The sequence below is a fragment of the Felis catus genome, chromosome A3 (genome assembly GCF_018350175.1).
Source record: "Felis catus isolate Fca126 chromosome A3, F.catus_Fca126_mat1.0, whole genome shotgun sequence".
Classification (NCBI taxonomy): Eukaryota; Metazoa; Chordata; class Mammalia; order Carnivora; family Felidae; genus Felis; species Felis catus.
The window spans coordinates 1,522,373-1,540,631 of NC_058370.1; positions in this window are offsets into that span (position 1 = coordinate 1,522,373).

An 18,259-nucleotide genomic window follows, 5' to 3' on the forward strand; every position below is an offset into this window, starting at 1 on the left:
CAGCCCCGCGGCAGCCTCTCTGAGCCCCGCGAGTGACCTTCGCCAAGGCTGTGAAGCCTGCGGCCAGCTCCGCCGAAGCATCGCGCCTTCTCGGTTATGAGCTCTTTTTATTGCCCAGTCAGTAAAAACCTTCTGATTATGTCACTGCGGAGGCAGTCGAATGCCAAAAAATATAAATTTCCTTCTGTCCGTCATGACCCCTCCGCCTCCATGCTGGCCTCCGTTCTGGTTCCTTCCCTGTGCTTTCGTGAACTGTCGAGACCCCGCCCCTGTGCCAGCTGCCTCCAGGCCCGAGGGCCCCTTCCTCGGCAGGGGAACCAGAGGAGGGGGTGCAGGCTGGGGGCGGAATCCAGACCCTCCCGGGAACCAGGGGCTCCCGGAAGCAGCACCGGCCCCCCTTCGAAGGGCCCCCCCCCCCATGCTCCCTTCGTGCGGACAGAGGCGGAGTGCACACTCACGCGTCCCCTCGTTCGGGAGACATTTGCGGAGTCTGCCCTGAGCTCCTGCTCTGCAGGGTGCTGGGATGGGCACTCAGCCTCTCGGGGGCTCTGACTCTCCTCCGTGAGTCAGCGGTCACCATGCCGGCCCTCGGAGGAGGGGCCTAGCACAGAACCGGACCCAAGCACCAGCTCAGACCCAGCCCAGGCCTCTCCAGAGAGCCCGGCTCTGAACCAGCAGTGATGTGGGAACAGGACGAGGTGGAGGCACGGAGGGCTTCCCAGAGGAGGTGATACCCGTCCCCACGTTAGGGTCCCCGGCCCTCCCTAGTCCCGGCCGAGTTGGGAGCGTCAGGATGCTGGCCGCCAGCCGCAGCGGGGAGCCCTCCGCACAGAGCCAGGCCAGGGCTAAGCCGGCCCTCCTCGGGCCCAGGGGGCACCTGTCCAGCCAGGGGCGGAGGCAGTCTTGGCATCGGACCAGAGCACTTTGGGAGGCTGACATCAGCGCAGACTCGAGCTCCACGCTCGGCACCTGTTGGGTAGACCCAAGAATAGCCTCTTCCAAGAAGCCAAGTCGAGTCGGGTGTTGGGAGGTTCTGGGGGGTGGGGGGAGGGGGCCGCTGGAGTCGCTTTGCCCTCAGGCCGAGGGAGGCGGGTGCCTGCCCCCTGTGCCCAACGCTACAGCCACCGCCCCTCCCTGGCCTCCACCTGCCCACCTTCCAGTGTCCTGGGGTGGTGACCCAGCACGGAGGGTCCGGCCCACAAGCAGGACACGGTCCTTTGAAAGTCAGTGACTTGAGACGCCCTCGGCCGCCTGGATCACAGTGGCCCAGGCCTCCAGTCCCTCCAGGGGCGCCCCTGACCGCCGGAGCATGAGGACCCACGGGCCCCAGGACAGACCCACCCCAGCAATACACCTTCGCAGGCCTCACGATGCACTTTGGGAGAGCCACCCGTGACGCCTCGGGCTCCAGCTCCCTGGGCCCAGGGGCTTTTCTCTCCTCCACCCACCTTCGCCCCCAGACCCCCCCCCTCCCTGGGGCCTGACCCCACAGCCCCCCTGAGGGCCGCTCTCTGGCTTGGAGAAGAGCTCACAGAGCCTTCCCAGGGCTGGAGGCCCACGGAGTCCTCCCTCAGACTGAAGGCCGGGCGAGGGGGCCCGCTGCTCCGTGGGCCGGGGGACCGGAGTGTGTCCAGGAGACGGCCCCTCCCTCGCCCCCCGGAAGCCACCACTTCTCCAGTAGCTTCCAATCACCCGCGGTGGTTTCCGGAGGTGTAATTAAATATGGCGACAACGCCCTCGCCCAGCCCGGTCGGGCTTTTTAATTAGCTGCTCCAATAAACGTGTCAGAAGCGCCCCTTGAAGATATATGTGTCTCCCAAGACCGAGTCGAGTAACAAAATAAACAGGGGCTTAAAAAGCATTGCCTCAAACTTTAACGCCAAACCACGCTACCTGGTAACAGAGGGCCCTGCCGGGGACCTGCCGGGCCTGGGTCTAGGCGCTTATCGTGAGGCCGGTGCCGGGGACCCAGCTTCCCCGGCGACAGTGAGGAAATGGGGAGCCGCGGCTGGCGGGGCTCAGCTGGGTCTCGAGGGCCGCCCTGCACCCACAGCTCCCCTCAGGGACTTGGGAGGGAAGGAGAATGAAGGTCGTGACTCGTCCTGGGGTTGGGGGCCCAGGTTCGGGTGGGGATGGCGTCCGCGTGGCCTCAGCTCCTTGAGGGCACCTCCTGGACGAAGAGGAGGAAAATACCGGAGGCCAAGTCCACTCAGCAGAGCCGAGGGGACAGAGTCGGGTGGCAGGAGAGCCCCGTCTTGACCCCGGCATGGCTCTGGGGAGGGCCTCGGAGTTACCGGGGCGCCCGGACTCGGAGCAGAGGCGGGCAGATCGCGGGCAGGCGTGGGGGAAGCGGGGGCTCCCGTAGGCGCAGCCAACGCTCACTGGGCACGTGTTGGATGCCGGGCACCACATCTCAAAGCCCAGACTTGCTTCTCGTGTTAGGCCCAGAGACAGTGCCTTGGGGGGGGAGGGCGAGGTCCTGTCATGAGGACTGGGGGATCCCCACCGGGGCCCCCGGGGCTCCTCACTGCCCCTCACCTGCACCCCCAGACATGCCCCTGTCCCCCAGGCCCCCCATGTGGGTCCTGCGGCCGATTCCCGAGCACACAGAGCCGGGGAAGTTCTGCATGCAGGCCCGCCAAGGACTGGTTGACGGGTGAAACCAGAAATCGTTTGTTGCCGATCAACAGGGTCTTTATCTGATCAGCAGCCAGTCTCTGGTCACCTCCCAGACCACGGGGGCGGGGGTGGTGCCGGGGACACGGGGCTTTGATCCACCCGCAACCAAGGGTAGTGGGTGGGCAGACCCAGATCGCCACCCTGTGGGGGCCCTGGGTCCGGGAGGCGGTGCTGAACCCCAGCGTCCGCCCCCGCCTCTGCTCCGGGTCCCCGGGCAAGTCGCTGAGGCCCTCTGTGCCTCAGTTTCCCCGTCTATCAAATAAAACACTAGCGACTGATGACACTGGGCCTGGCTGGGTTAGAGCAGGTGCAAACTGGCTTGTGCATTTGTTCGGCTGAGGGGGGTCAGTGCCCTGAAGAGCCAACGCCTGACACGATTCACACGAGTCGCTAGTAATGTTCTCAAGGGTGCCAGCCTCCCGGGGCGAGCTCCGCGGTGTATGGGGTCACGGCAGCAGAGTCCCGAGAGTCGGAGGTCCTCACGGGGCGCAGTCTGCGTTTCCCAGATGCTCTGAGTGCCTGGCCGGTGCGAGGTGGGCCGGGCTTGGGCACGGCCTGGGACACAAAGACCTCCAAACACCACCATCAAGGCAGAAAGTATGGAAAGGGGGGGGGGCGGCCAGGGGCGGGGGGCCACGTGGGGTGGAGACCAGGTTAAGAGCTCTTTGTTCTAAGGCTGTGGGGGGCCCCACCCCAGGGTGACACTGGCCCCATAGGACAAGCAGCACCGGCCCGGCTGGGCCAGGAAAGAGGGGTGGGCTGCACTTCTGGGCCCGTGCCCCCTCGCAGAGTGGTGACCTCCCGCGTCCTGCTTCTCAGCTCCTCACCAAAGCCACCAAGGCCTGGACAAGGAACTTCAACCCCCCAGGCAGCCCCCCAGAAGCCCCCGGACCCTCCCAACCCAGCACAGCGCTGGCGCCCCAGCCCCCCGTGTGCCCGGCGCTCGGGAGCAGGGTCTGCCTGCACGGCTCACTCTCTGGGCCGCTGGCCCTTCCCCGGCGGTAACTGACTGTGACATCACAAAGGGCATTTCCCGCGGACAAGGTCACTTCAGGGCTGGCCACGGCCTCTCTGTCCGCCGCGGTCCCTCCTCGGGCTGCAGCTTTGACGAAGGGGGTTCCGCAGACCCAGCTGCACGACTGGAGGAGCACACAGGGAGCTGAGGCTGCTTTCCTTGCAGAAACCAGTCCTCGCGGCTCGTCAGCTGCTAATGGCCCGGACGGGCAGTGGCAGGGGTGACTGTCAGGGCCTCAGCCTCCTGCCCTCGCAGCACAAACTTCTGCTCTCCAGGAGCTTCGGAGCAGGTGCTGGGCGCCTGCAGGGAGTGCGGTGGGCACACGGCTGGGGGAGGGGGCCCCGGGGGGCTCGCCTGTGCCCGTGTCCTCCGCTGCGCACGGCGCGACAGCGCGGCGACCTCGCGGTGAGAGCGTGTGTGCTCGCCAGGCGTGCGTGTCCCGGGGCCGCCGTAACCGATCCCGCAGATGCGGGGCTTCGAGGTGGATCGTCTCCTGGTTCCGGGTCCGCAAACCCAAGCCCAAACTGTCACAGGGCCGGCGCCTTCTGAAGGCGTCTGTCCAGCGGCTGCAGGCCATCTCCTGCCGGCAGAGGCACCGCACGCTCTCCGTCTCCATTGGCACCCGGCGCCCTCCCCGTGTGCACGTCTGGGTCCCGATGTCTCCTTCCTATAAGGACACCAGTCATGGAGACACCCTAACGGCCTCACCTTAACTAATTCCCGTCCACGCAGCCCCATTTCTAAATAAGGCCTCGTTCTGAGGTCCTGGGGGTTAGGAGTTCCACGCAGGACGTTTCAGGGACGCGAGTCGCCCCACAGCCCTGGGACTGAGCGCCGCGTGGGTCCAGAGCAGCCCCCACCCCACAAAGCCCTGCGTGGGGCTGAGCACAGCCGCCTCGTCCACGACTGACGGAGCTCGGAGGCAACCAAGCTGTCCTGCAGCCGGTGACAAAGAAACACTCCGCGGTGCACCAGTCAACGGATTATTCCTCAGGCCAGAAAGAAACGGGCTCTCGGGCCATGAGGGTGTGGAGGAGGCTCCCGTCGTGTTACTAAGCGAACGCGGCCGGTGGGGACTCCACACTGCGTGGTTCCAAGTCGACCACCTTCCGGAAAAGGGAAAACTGTGGACACAGTAAAAAGACCAGTGCTTGCCTTGGGGGTGGCGGGGGGGAGGGGACAGACGGCGAGCAGAGCAGAGGATTCCAGCACCGTGAAGATACCGTGTGACACGATCGCAGTGGATACAGGTCACTACACGTCTGTCTAGGACCACGGAACGCACGGCCCCGAGACGCGCCTAAGGTGAACCGCAGACTTTGGGTGATGACGAGCGTCCGTGTAGGTTCATGGACTGTCATGGGCATGCCTGCTGGTGGGGGTGCTGACGGTGGGGTGGCGGCGTGGGGGGCAGGGCGTACGGGGAGTCTCTGGGCTCACCACACGGTTCCGTGACACTAAAACTGCTTTAAAAACTAGCCTATTAATTTGTCTCTGCGTTCAGCAGAGGGATGCTTCTCACGGCGCCCTCCCCACCCGTGACCTGAGATCAGATGGCAGTGCCTCTCCCGGAGGCCCCAGGGCCATGCTGGGCAGGGTCGGCCGGCGTCCACCAGGGGGGCTGTGCTCGTGGGCTGTGCTTGGAGCTCGGGTTGGCCAAGGTGAGGAGGGCCCTGGAACACAGGCTTGCTCAGCAGTCGCCCCGAGGAGAGGGAGGTGGGCCGATGCCCCTCACCCGGAGCTCTGGGAAGGGAAGCGGCAGGAGGTCCAGGGCTGAGGGCCCTGCCTCCGGTGGACGTGAGGGGGACTCGGGCCTCGGACACCTGCCCTGCGGCCACCAGCTCCTGTTCCCACAGCCAAGTGCCGGGGAGGGAGGCGAGTGCGCGGACCCGGCCCAGGTTCCCCGGCAGCCCCCTCGCCCCCCACAGACCCTCACCGTCTGGTTCGGGCTGTGGCACCTCCATCAGGCCCACGGTCAGCCCAGCCATCGCCTTGGGCCCAGGCAAGGTGATCTGAGTACAAGCCTTGCGGATGGGACACCGCTGCCACACCGAGTCCTCCTGGGAGCCGACGCAAACACCAGTGTGAGGCCGGGTGCGGCTAGCACAGCGCTCGGAGGGGAGCCTCCTGGCCCAGCCACCTGTGTGTCACGGGTCACCGCGTCCCCAGGGGGGAGGCACAGCCACGGCCCCCAAGTCCTGATCCTCAGAACCTGTGACTGTCAGCTCACGTGGCAGAAGGGACTTTGCAGACGTGGTTAGGGACCCTGACGTGGGGAGATGACTCTGGAGTATCCAGGGGAGCCCCGTTCAGGGCCACGGAGGTCCTTAAAATGGTCAGAGAAGGAGCGTGAGCAGCACAGAGATGCTCTGAAGACCAAGGGCGCCTCCAGCAGCAGGGAGAGGAGAGGAAATGCACCCCTGGAGCCCACAGGAGGAGCCACCCGGCCCGCACGTGCCCTGATTTTAGCCCAGGGGGGAGGGAGGGTGGCCGTGTCGGACTTCTGACCTCCGAACTGTGCGATGACAAATCTCCCGTTGAAGCCGCTGGGTCTGGCGGTTTGTCCCAGCGGCAGCAGCAGGTGCGCCCTGCGTATCCGCCACGGGTGCTGGTGCCGACGAGACACGAGCGCTGTCCCCTGCCTGCGCGTCACCGAGAGGACCTCCGTGCGTTCCCCAGGCCAGAGGGAAGCTGGCCGGGCCGGTGTGGCCCAACTCTGGGGTGCGGACACGGTCGGGTCCCGGGGAGGCCTCTTCGGGGTTGCAGACGGCTGTTTCCTCTCGTGTCCTCTCGCGGTGGAAGGGGCGGGGGGCTCGCCGGGGTTCCCTCTGTTGGGACACTCATCCCACTCGTGGGGGTTCCACCCTCACGACCGACCCCTCCCGAGGGCTCCACCTCCTAGCACCATCACACTGGGGTTACGGTTCCAGCATAGGAAGGAGTTTGGGGGGGGCAGACGTGCAGCCCCCTTGAGCTGAGGGGATCGGCCCACTGGACAGACAAGGAAATGTAGCAAGGGACCCCTCCGGCAAGCACGGGGGCCGATCTGTCCGGTGGCCACAGCCCCTCGGGCTGCTGCAGGGAAGCCTGGACCCCACCCCCCACCCCTTCACGCACCTGCCCGGGCTGCGTGCCCTCTGCCCTCATCAGACCGGGTCTTACCAGGCTGCAGGCTTCTGGGGCACCTGCGCCATGGGGGCGGCCCCAGCCCTGCCGGTGGTCCCGCAGCACCACGAGTGACAAGTGACGTGAGGCAGGGAACATCCTGCTGCGGGAGTCTCCCTCGTGTCCCAGGACAATTTTGGCTGGAAGTTGCCAGGCGGAAGCTTCATTTTTACTCAATGTGTCCTGCCCAGTTCAGCATGTCACTGGCCCGCTCGTGCCCCGGGCGACTGGGCAGTGCGCTGTGGCTTACACGAAAAATAAATCTAAGTAGGCCTGGGAACAGAAAGCTGCAAACCACTCCACACAACTTCCGTCTCTTACAGAAAAACCACCTCCCAACAGGGGACTGGTCTGCGCTGAAATGTAACACGTTTTCTCTGCCAAAGATCCTCGTAAGAACCAGAAGACAAGTTTCAGGCCGGAGAAACGTGTGCACGATGAACGCCTGGTCAAGGACCGTCATCCAAAGTACGGAGAGAACCCTGCGCTCCACAGTAAGAAAACAACCCAATTAGAAACGGGCCGGAGACCCGAGCAGGCCCCTCACCGGAGAAGACGCACAGATGCAGACGGGCGCGGGGACCGACGCTCCGCATCACAGGTCGTCAGGGAGACGCAAATCACAACAGCGAGGCACCACGCACGCCTGTCACCAGGGCCCAAACCCACGACCCTGACGACCCCAGACGCTGGCGAGGGCGCGGAGCGGCAGGAGCGCTCGGCCGTTGCCGGCGGGAACGCAGGACGGCGCGGCCGCTTTGGAGGCGAGTCTGGTGTTTTGCTACAAAACGAATCATAGTCTCACCGGACGAGCCGGCAATCGTGTTCCTTGCGACTTATCTACACGAGTCGAAAACTCGTGTCCACACAAAAACCTGCTCACGGATTTTTACAGTGGCTGTGCTCGCGGCTGCCAAAGCTTGGAAGTGACCACGGCGTCCTGCAGAAGGTGACAGATAAACTGTGGCAGATCCACAACGTGGACCATGACTCCGTGCTCACAAGAAATGAGCTCTCGGCCGCGAAAACGCAGGGAGGAGGCTCCGACGCTAAGGCAGGAGGCCGATCTGAGGAGCCCCCACACGTGAGTCCGGCCACACGACTTCCTGGAAAAGCACAGCCGTGGACACGTAAAGGGTCAGTGGCCGTCGGGGCGGCGGCAGGTGGGGGTGACGGCAGCGGGGAGATGAACACGCGCAGCTCGGGGGGTCTCGGGGCCGTGGAACTAGAGCGCGCGATGCTGTGAAGGCAGGTGCACGTCACCGCACGTTTGTCCAGACCCGCAGAACGCGCGACGCCGAGAGTGACCCCAAGGCGCGCGTGGACTTCAGTCAATAGTCTGTCGATATTGGCTCATCAGTTGTGACAAATACACCACATCAACGCAAGATACTAATCGTAGGGGAGGGATACATGGGAACTTTCTGGGTTTTAGACTCAGTTTTTCTATAAACCTAAAACTTCTTTAAAAATAAAGTTATAATTGGGGCACCTGGGTGGCTCAGTCGGTTAAGTGTCCAACTTTGTCTCAGGACATGATCTCACAGTTCACGGGTTTGAGCCCCGAGTGGGCTCTGTGCTGACAACTCAGCCCCTCCCACGCATGCCGTCTCCCTCTCTCTCTGTCTCTGTCTCTCTCAAAATTAAATAAATGTTTAAAAAAACTTAAGTATGACAGAGAAAAACTTCACAGCCGTCGGGAGGCCCAGTGCTGTGTTGCCCCCTCTAGGAAAGCCTTCCTTCCGGCCTTGGGCCTGGCCGCCCACTCTGGTTCTTGCCAAGGCCTGAGTGACCTGACAGGCCAGCAGGCGGGTGAGGGTCTGTGTGCTATGCGTTCACCCCTTCCCGCCCCCCACCAGCCCCAACATCCCTGAGCAGCCGGGGCCCGTGTGAGGGGAGCCCGGGGGCCAGGGAGCAGGGCTGGGAGAGAACACGCCAGTGTGGGGGCAGCGGCTCCAGAGAGGCCAGGCCTAGAGTCCACAGGTGCCTCCCCACTCTCAGAAAAGCCCTTTCAAGCCCCGGGTTAAATGACTCCTCCCCCAGAAGCTTCCACCACCCCACACCCAGCCGCCTCCCCCGTTTGTGGGTCCGTGAGCACCTCCGTTTACCTGTGTGGTCACGTGTCCTGCCCTGGGCCCCGGACACAGTCAGGTTTTCCCAGCACTGTCTCCCTAGCACCTAGGAGGGCCGGCACATAGTAGGTGGTCACTAAATACTTGTCAAGTGAACAAACAGATGAATGAAGCCAAGGCCAGCGGCCTAGGGGACCTGAGGTCAGGGGCCACCTAGGCCACCTGTGCAGATGCCCTGGGCCCTACCAGGCTAAGCCAGCTGCCCGATGCAGAGGCCAGGCCCACCTCACTCCCACTGGTGGGTCACGTGATCCCATGTGTGGCCATACCTAGAGGGGGACGGGAGCCTTCCCGTGCCTGGCATGTGGGCACTCTCACCGGGGTTCAGGCCAGGACACCCATCTCAGAAGCCTTGACCCCAACAGCGTTATCAAAAATAAAACTTCTTTAAAAATTAATTGGACGCGGGGTGGCTGGGTGGCTCAGCCGGTTAAGCATCTGATTTGGGCTCAGGTCATGATTTCACCGTTGGTGAGTTTGAGCCCCGAGTCGGGCTCTGTGCTGACAGCTCAGAGCCTGGAGCTGCTTCAGGTCTGTGTCTCCTTCTCTCTCTGCCCCTCTCCTGCCCCTGTTCACACTCTTTCTCTTTCTCTCTCTCTCTCTCTCTCAAAAATAAATAAATATTTTTAAAAAATTAATTGGACGTGCTGGCTAGTGTACAACCTTTGGGGCTATCGCCGATGTTTTCAATATGCAAATATTCATTAATGCAGCCATAAAGGGTGGGAAGCAAAATAACATTTTCATCCCTGTGCCAAGTACACGGAAGGGATCAGGTATCACAAAGAGCTATTTAGCACTGACCTCCTGAAAGGCAGCCTCAGTCAGGACTTCACGGGGGTGTCCATCCAGAACACGCAACGATTCATCCAGCTCTGCCCACCCAGACCACGCAGCCTGCGGGCTCTACCCTCCCACCACCGCCCACAGGGCTTGTGACACACACCCCAGGAGCCCCCTGGGCCTGCCCACTCCCCCGAGACCCGCAGGGGATACGCCTCTTAGAACTTGGCTCCCCGTGGGCGCCTGGGTGGCTCAGTTGGTTAAGTGTCCAAATTCGGCTCCGGTCACGATCTCACAGTTCATGAGTTCAAGCCCCGCAGCCGTGCCAAGAGCCCAGAGCCTTCTTTGGATCCTCTGTCTCCCTCTCTCTGTGCCCCTCCCCCCCCATAGAAGTAAACAAACATTGAAACCAACCAACCAACAAAAACCTTCGCTCCCTGGAAGTTCCAGCCTTAAAACCAAGTCCGGGAAATGGGGCCCAAACGCAGTAAAGAAGAGAAGCCTCTCGGCGATGCCTCTGCCGGCCTCGGAGAAGCCCCGCCGCGGTCTCCGGGTGGGTCCTCTCCCCGGGATTACGAGGCGCCCCACACTCTGCCCCTTTCCATCTTTGGAGCGGTACTTACTGCTTCTGTCGCCACCTGGGGCAGGTGAGCTCTCAAACCCGGGGACCTCGGTCGAGACCTCAGACTCCTGGATGCAGGTTTGTGGAGGCTCGCGTGTGGAGGTGGCTCCCACCGAGTCCTCTCCCAACTGTGAAAGGCTCAGAGGAAGTCCTGCCATGTTCCGCGCAAGAGGCACGTTCCTTCTCTGTGGATTCACTGACGGTGACACGCCACTGGCTCCTAGCACCTTCTGGAACTTAGGTGAACTTGAGAAGCAGGTTGGCCTGGGCCGGGCTGGAGCTGCCGTGGCTGGTGGGCCCACAGCGCAGGCTCCTCGGGTCAGGGCCAGAGCGGCGCCTTTGTCCCGCCGGCCGGCCCGTCCTGCAGCAGGCGTCCGACTCGCCCTCTTGGGCTGACAGCCCACGCGTGCGCCCCAGCATCTCGTTCCGAACGCGGGGGGCACGTTCAACCCCCAGGGGGGCCACCTGGCTACACGGCGTCGCCCCTGCCCCTCCTCCAGTTTCGCACGTCCGGTGGCCCCTGCTGCCCTCTGGGGTGGACTTGGTGAGTCCCTGGGCTCAATCCCAGCCCCAACTAGAATCTTGGGATCCTCAGAGGGCCTCAGAGGGAACCACTCAGTCCCTGGAAGCCCCAGCGGCCACGTGGCTCAGGCCCGTCTCCCCGGGTCCTCTGACCGCACCCCAAGGGCCCTGCTGGCAATCCACACGTGCACCCACCTGCCCTACAGTAGTTCTGGAGTGCTTGACCTCTGCCAGGACGCACAGCCTCCCACGTATACGCAGGGGACACGTTCTCTGGTGGCTCCCGCATTTGACCACCACCCAAGGACAGCACTGAGGGCCCCGCTTTGCACACGCAGGACGTGGGTGTCCCGTCGGTGCCCCTAGAGGTCCACAGTCTCGGGGGACACACAATTACATCCCAAGGCAGTGAAACCCTAAGACTGAAATGCAGGCTGGAGCGTCTGAGGCCTTCCTGGTGATGCAGTCACAAAGGGGGCCCGGAGTCTGAGACAGGGGTTGGGGCCCCTTGGAGTGTGGCGACGGGGGACTTCTTCCTTATGTCTCTTCGGGAGAGTGACCAGCCATGAAAGTCCCCCACGTGTCTGCGTGTGCACAATGTCCCCCTGAGATGGCGGTTTTATCTTGAAGGGGGAGAGTACCGGAGGGGCCTGGGTTCTCGTTCAAGTCGGGTCCCCGCCTCGCGGGGTCTTGTGAGGACGGCACATAATTCCACCTCTTGGGGGGCGGCTGCAGCCTGGCACCGGGGCTCTGGCCACCGCGGGGCACTTTCAGCGGAAGCTACAACGTGGCTGAGCAGCTGTAACTGACCAGAGGCGGGAGCGCATTGGTGCCCGGCCGGCGGGGCCTGGTGGGGGCAGGGCACTGGCACTGACCCAGCCCCCAGCGGCCCCCCCTTCGGGCCTAGACCACCTCCTGGCCCAGAACTCAAACCCAGCAACACAAGGCCCCCCACCCGCACCCTGGGGCCCCTAGGAAGGTCAGCGCGGTGTGAGGAGGGGGGTGTGAGAGCGGGTGGGGAACAGCCGGGTGAGTGTGTCAGGGGCGGGGTATAGCAGAGTCACCTGAGTCCCTGGAGTCCTGAGCACAGCTGCTGGGACCCCACCTGGGCGGGTGGGCCTCCTTCCCGAACAGGGACGGAGCTCCTCGGTCCTGCAGGTCCGATCACAGCATCCTCCTGGCAGGTGCTCCCCACCCCCCTGCCCGCCCCCTCCCCCGACAGCTGGGCCGGCAGCTGTCCGCGCGCTTTGATGTACCACGTGGGGTCAGGCCCACGGGACACACGTGTCCCAGGCCCCTGGCAGAACCCGCCCCTCCCCCAGGGCAACAGGAGCCAGCAGTGGGGGACAGGTGGGGGGGAGGGGGGGCGTGAGGGTCAGGTGAGTGCCCCGGGCGCTCCTGCGGCCCCTCAGATGGTCTGTGCCCTGGCTGTGCAGACAGTCCGGAAGTAGGAAGAGGGGCCTGCTGTGATCTTTCTCCTTCCCCTAGAACACCACCCCCCCAGCCCGTGCGCACTGGGACCCTCGGCCCCCAGCCCCTGCGCAGTGGGACCCGACCCGCCCACCAGCCCCTGCGCACTGGGACCTGCCCCCCAACCGACGCCTGCGCACTGGGACCCGCCCCCCATGGGACCCGCCCCCAAGCCCCTGCGCATGGGACCCACCACCCCCACCAGCCCCTGCACATTGGGACACGTTCCCCCCCCTCCACCAGCCCCTGCGCGCTGGGACCCGCCCCCCCATGGGGCCCGCCCCCCAGCCCCTGCGCATTGGGACGCGTTCCCCCCCCCCACCAGCCACTGCGCGCGGGGCCCGCCCCCTCTCCCCCCACCCCGGCCCGTGCTAGGCTGCCGGGCTGCTCCTGTAGCTGCCAGCGTGACAGGGTCCGAGACCGGAAACGCGTGGCCGAAGCTCCGGCCTGCAGGGCTCAGCGGCCCTGGGTCCCCAGGACCTCCCGACGGGCTCCATTGTGGGGGAGTTGAGAGGCCGAGGTGCCGGTGGGCGGCTGCTCCCGGTCCCGCGCCAGCCCGGCCGCCCCCCGATGCCTCACGCCGGCCGCTCGCTTGCCGCGTCCCCGCACGGCCAGCTCCGGTGCCAGCCTGGACGCGTGCCGGGGTCACCGGCCTCCCGTCGAAGCGGTCGCTACAGGCGTCAGCGTCCGCGCCTGACCTCTGGCCGGTGTGGTGGCATCTTCGTGGCGTCCGGGCCGGAGGGTCAGCAGCGGGGCCTGACTCCAGGCTCGGGCTCCTGCGGACCGTTTCCTCTTGCAGCAGTGACGTGGATGTGGGCCCGTGTACCCTTACTTGGCCTCATCCTATCGTCGACCCGGGGCCCGCTCAGAATCTGACGCCACGTGTGACATCAACGCAGCACCTTTAAAGTCAGCGGCTGTGCCGGGAGGATAAGAAACGCTGGCTTTTATGGGGTTTACTGTGTCATAGGTCCCCCCAAACTGGGCCCTTCGTGGTCTCCGACTCTGCTGGTGGAGGCAGCACCAGGGGCTCCAGGCCCCCAGGCCCCGGGGGTCCCCACCAGGGTGGCACCTGCTCGTTTACACTCGCCTGGCAGCCGGCTCCCAGTGGCCCAGCCCCACCTGTGCCCCTGCCACTCGGGCTCGGAGAAAGCGAGTGTTGTCGGTGGCCGTGCGGATTTTTGCTCATTTCCATCCGGCACACGTTAATCTGTTTCCTCCCCTGACCCACACGGTGCTCCCGGGATCCCCTACGGGACTGAGACCGTGGGGCAAGGAGGGGATCCCCTCTGGACAAACGCCTCCCCTGGGGACACAGGCCCAGGACAGCGGCTGATAATACAGCGTGAGTGTCAGCAGCATCAGCTCGGCACCTCTGTGGGGGTGACTGTGGGCACGCGGCTGAGCCTCCCGGAGCCCCCGGGGAGGGGACCGTGATGCTGGGTCACCGGCTGCAGAGAGACGTCTGCCACACACGAAGCACGTGACGCCTGACACTTTCAAGGGCCCACTCAGCAGGGCTTTGCCAGGTTGGGGTGGATGTCTGCCTGCCCCCCACGCCAGGCGGGCAGGACCCCGGGCGGTGCCCCTCCCCGCCCCTGCCCTCCCTGCTCCCAGGGAGGGGCACGGCCGGGTGGGTCGCGGTGCCGGAAGAGGTAGACCCGGGTGGGGGAGGGGAGGGGTGCTGGTGTCCAGACGGGAGGGGCCCGGGCACAACAGGGCAGCAGGACGGCCTGGCTCTGGCAGCAGCTGTTACTAACGCCACCCTTGTCCCCACTAGGTTTTTAGTCTTCAAGGACAGTGTGTACACGTGTTTTTTTGATCCAGAAGTGCCAAAGGCTATACCACACGCGGTGAGCCTCCTGTTCACCCCACTGAGGCCTTGGGCCCCTCCCCAGCGGCCCCGCCGTTGACCAGCCCCTCCCGGAGCCTGTGGGTGTGTCACACGCGTGCACACACCAGTGTGCACGGCCACACCCCAACCGCAGCTCCTGCCTGTGTCCCCCCCACCCCGCCAGCCGCACCCACCGGGGTAGGTGGAGGTGGGTTGAAAAAGTGATGGCACTAAGTGGGCGTGTCCTTCCTGCAGGAGATCAGAGGTCGCGGAGCCTCTAAGTCCCTCCTCGCTGGGCAATGACGACACCAAAGCTGCCGTAGCAAGTGTCATCGAGTGTCACGGCCTCACGCAGAAGTAATTTACCCGCAGGACACAGCCTCCTCCGGGCAGCCCCAGGGAGGACCCCTTGAGGACACAGACTCACATCTGCGAGGACCTGAGCCCCTTCCCCCAGGAGGCGGGGGTCCCAGAACCTCTGCAGCCATGGAGCTCCCCCAGCCCACACGCCAGGTGTGCGAGGGGTCCCCCCAGGCTCCCCACTCCTCCCACCCAGGGTCCTGTTGTTCTAAACAAGGTGGTCAGGCAGACCCCAGCGGCAGGGGGGCCAGGCGGCCTCGACACCCTGTGAAATGGGACTCGGCCCCTTAACCGGGGCCTCTTAATCTCGAGAGTCCCTGTGGAGAAGCTGCTGCCCAAATCACCCGTGTGCTCAGACGACCTGAGGGGACCCCGGCCCCACCCCGCATTCCCCCTCGCAGCCCCGTGGGGCCAGGGTCAGGGCCGCTCCCCACTCCGGGCCTGAGCCCTCCGCCTCGCCCGTGCCCCCGGGTGCCAGGCGTGGTCTCGGAGTTATATTAAGGTGGGGATGGCGTCCTTCCAGAGAAACCCAGCAGGACGCAGTGGTCGGAGGAGCCGGATTGATCCTGCCCTGGTCAGCTGACGGGTTCCGGTTACAGCCCTCAGCGGCCCGGCCGATGCGTGAGCTCGGCGTCCACACTGGGCAGCTGCAGGGCTTGATCAGGAGAGTGGTGTTCCTGTACAAATGCTCTTACCACACTGGGGTTAAAAATAGCCTCGAGCCAGAGCACCAAGATGCCTCGCGGCCAGAAGGCAGCTCTCAGCAGCTCTGCTCCTGCTCAGGGAGAAGCGGGGGGAATGTTCCTGCCTGACCGGGCCCAGCCCCGCCGGCACACCGGCACCCACACCCTCATCAGACCTGGGCCAGGGGTGACGCCAGGGCCCGTCCTGCCAGGGCTCTGCGGCCACGGCACCACGGGCCTTGCCCAGAACGGGCTCAAACGGCCACGGCTTCGCGCACAGACGGCGCTGGGCCCGGGAGGGGTGGGGGCCGGGCCACCGTCTGCTACAGAAGCCGCCACCCTACGCCCTGCCCTCCCATCGTCCCCAAGGTCACAGCCAGGCACCCCGGCCCTGCAGCCACCAGAACGCCCTCTGGCAATTCTCCCGCCGGGCCACGGGGCTGGTCAGCCTGCCACGGGCAGTGGGAAAGGCTGCCTCTGCGGCCGGGTCTGTGCCGGGTCTGTGGGCCCCGGCGGAGGGCGAAGCAGGGCACCTCGTCATGGCTATTTAAAGGTCGGGAGTGGACAGATGCAGGGACGGGAGAGGGGATCTGAGCCGGACACGGGAGGGGGTGGCATTCGAGGCTCCCTGGCCCGAGGCGGCAGGCAGCCCAGAGGTTCCCGGACAGCCCGACACGCCCGGCAGCAGGGTCTGAGCTCGGTGGCAGGAAAGGCGGGACTTCGGGGCCTGGCCCTGAGAACACCCTGCACTGGGTCAGGGACAGACTGGGGCGTGGCAGCCAGGACTGCCCACCCCCTCCCGGGTCAGTGACCGCACAGGAAGCTGAGTCAGGCCCAGGACAGCCCAGATGCCCAGAGGCAGTTTTCAGAGCCTGCGAAAAGCCCAGAAAATACAGGAACCGAGCCTTTGGTGCCACTCCTAAGGGAATCTTAACCTTTCCGCTAAATAACCGTCATCATCATGCTGGTGGCTCCCGGGTCAGTTCACGGCCCCGCCACGCTTGACGGAAGACTCCGGGCAAGTTTGCTTACCTGAGCCTCAGTTTCCTCACCTTCAAAACGGGGGGAGGTGGGAGCCCTGCCGGGCTCAGGGGAGCAGTAGCATCCAGCGTGCAGCCTAGAGCCAGTACCCGACAGGCACACAGTACACAGTGGCTACCACAGGCCCCTGGAAAGACAGAGCAGGCCGGCTAAGTCGCACTAAAGTGTAAATGACTGCCAGCACCCCCCACTCTCCAGAATAAGCTGCTGGGGAGGGAGCAAAACAGTGGGAGGGGGGACTCTGGAGGGAGAACGAAGAGACTAGGGAGACGACTTTCCCCGAACTCGGTGGGCCTCAGCCTGGCCCCCAACTCCATCCGGCTCCCCAGACCCTCTCCAGCCCCGACTCTGGCCTGCTCAGACTGTGTAGAAGAAGACACTGAGGGCCTCACCCCAGAACCCCACCCCAGGGTGCTCAGTGCCCGGGCTCCACGTCTGGTGGTGACTGAGCTCACAGCAGGACCTGCTAATGGGCTGTCACCCCACAGCAGGAGAGGCAGCTGGGACAGGTGGGGGCGAGCCCGCGGCCTCGGCCTGGAACCACACGGGCTTGTTAATGGTCGGCTCCTCTGCGAGAGAGGCTGTGTTTCTGAGCTCACTGAGCGCAGGGACCGCAGGCCCACGGAGCCCGTCCGGCACCTGTGGGGGGGTTGGCGTCCCCGCGGCTCATCTCCCCCCAAAGGTGGGCCCCGCCTCCCCCATCTACCCTCAGAAACTACCGGCTACTGAGCCACTTCCAGGCTCCCCACTCGGGCCAGGAGGGCGGGCGGGGGTCCCGGCAGCCCCCCACCCCCACCCGGCTTCCACACCATGTGCCCGCTGCCTGTGGCGGCCTGTCTGGGCCAGCTGTCCTGGTGTCGCCGGGGGGCGAACGCTGCCTGCTCCTCGTGCCGTCAGGAGCCCCGAGCACGTCACAGCTCAGCCGCGCCTCCGCCTCCCAGCCAGCTATCGTCACTAAGGCTCCCGGCAAGGGGGACGCCGGGGCCGGACCCACAGGCCAGCTGGCCGGGGTGGGGGGTGGGCAGGTGACTCCGGGCCCCCCTGCCCCCTGTGAGCCCCGGGAAGCCACCTGCCCCGTCACCCCTGAGCCCCGAAGAGCTCAACATCTGCAACCACCTGGTCGCCCTGTAAAAGAGGCTCATCCACTCGGGAGCAGGGACCCCTGAAGGAGGCGAGGGGTGGTGGGGTAAAAAGCAGAGAAAGGAGGGCACAGTGCGGGGGACACGCAGCGGTGGGGGGCGGGCAGAGAAGGAAGAGAAGGCAAGCGAGCGTGGAAACGAAGGCAGGGGACCCAGTGCCGAGGGGGCCGGGAGCGTGCGTGAAATGGGCCGGAGACAGGGAGCGCTGGCACCCCCAGCGGCCGGGGTGAGGACCGGCCACTGCACCACAGTGCGAGGGAGGTGCCCGGTCTCGGGTGACAGGCGCTGCAGGCTGGGCACAGGTGGTCACACCCAGCTGGGCCCTGCCCCCCGCATCAGCAGGGCACGGGGCCACGCACCCACACGCGCTCCCCAAGAATGGAGCCCGGGGTGACCACCGGGCCGGGCCCGGGCAGAGCACCTAAGGACAGCTGGGGTAGGGCAGGGGAGCCCCCACATCTAGCAGGGGGCACAGCCCGGCCAGGGAGGGCGACAGGTGGATGGATAGGTGGGACCCCGACGAGCCCCACCGCTGGGGAGGAACGGGGCAGGAGGCTACGCCGAGGCCAGCTCTCTGGCCCGTCTCACCGAGCCCCTCGGCCGGCTGCCACAGCACAGCCAACAGCTCACGCGGCCCTCTCCCCTCGCCCAGCAGACCCGGCGCCACATGCACCCACGAGGACGCTCTCGGCCCGTCACGGGGTCGTGCGAGCCGCGGGCCCCGCTCCGCGCGCTCTTCCGTGAGGGACGGGCCACCAGGAACACCAACCACCCGGCCGTCCTAAGAGGTCAGCTGCGCTCATCCGCGAAAACC